This window comes from Mauremys mutica, unplaced genomic scaffold, assembly GCF_020497125.1.
Source record: "Mauremys mutica isolate MM-2020 ecotype Southern unplaced genomic scaffold, ASM2049712v1 000639F_np12_subseq_108309:227698_obj, whole genome shotgun sequence".
NCBI lineage: Eukaryota > Metazoa > Chordata > Testudines > Geoemydidae > Mauremys > Mauremys mutica.
This window is the reverse complement of record NW_025423022.1, coordinates 91,305-92,336: the sequence shown is the minus strand read 5'-3', so window position 1 is coordinate 92,336 and position 1,032 is coordinate 91,305.

The following is a 1,032-nucleotide window of genomic DNA, read 5'->3' as shown; positions in this document are numbered from 1 at the left end:
TGTTGCTTGTTATTGTCTGTAACAAAGGTATAAATGCTTGCTGTAATTGTTTACCTGCTGAGAGACCTGTCTGGGACTGGGGCGACCCTGTGTCCTAGGGCACTCCCTCCCTCTATTGTAATTACTGGAGAAATAATAAAGTATTTGATTTTGCTGCACCCAAAGAAAAAGCGAGAACTGAGTTTTTCTCTGACAATTTGCTTGGTTACCCTCTTTCAGGGTGAACTAGAGTGAGTTTTTCCCTCCTGCTGGGTGATTGATGCCCACTGGAAATAGGTCTTTGGTCTGGCTGGTTCAATGGGCTGGCGGCTATAGGTTGGGGTCCTAGAACTTAACAGTCTGGCTAGAGATTCCTGTGGGTTGACCATATGGTGGTTTCTCACTGCTTCACCTTTGCTCCCTGCAGCTGCCACACTCTTCCTCTTGTCCACATGGCATTTAAAGGAAGGAGGGCCAGGGCCAGGCTTCATAGTCAGGGCTAGGCAGGAGGGAGGAAGAGTTCTAGGCTGGAGCCCAGCACCTCTCCTCCTCTGGGCACCTGGAGCAGAGGCAGCTGGTGCTGACAGCTCCACGGGAAGCTTAAAAGCCACAGAGCAACCGAGGGCAGGGCCAGAGGAGGGGAGAACCATGCCTATGCGTGGCCAGCAGACAGCCACAAAGATGCCCGGCCAGCCTGCTCCCTGCTCCCTGGCATGACAAACCCCCACTGAAGGCCACTCACAGACCAGCATTCGTTCTGCGGCCAGAATCACAAGGTGGTTGGAAAGCAGGTGAGGCTCTGACCGTTCCCACTCCAGGGCTCCTTTTGGCGGTGGGGCAGGAGATATTTCCCCCAAGAGGCTTTTTCCCATCTGCTGAGAAGCACAGAAGTACCCGGTGTTTGCTCTTGCGGTGAAAGGGGTTAATAGGTTTAGGCGGCCTGGCTAGCTCAGCTGGCAGCACCTCTGGCTCTTACTCTGAAGGTTGAAGTTACAATTCCCTGTTTGGGTGCTTGGGGCTCCTCTTCAACAATACAACACACAATCTGCCTAA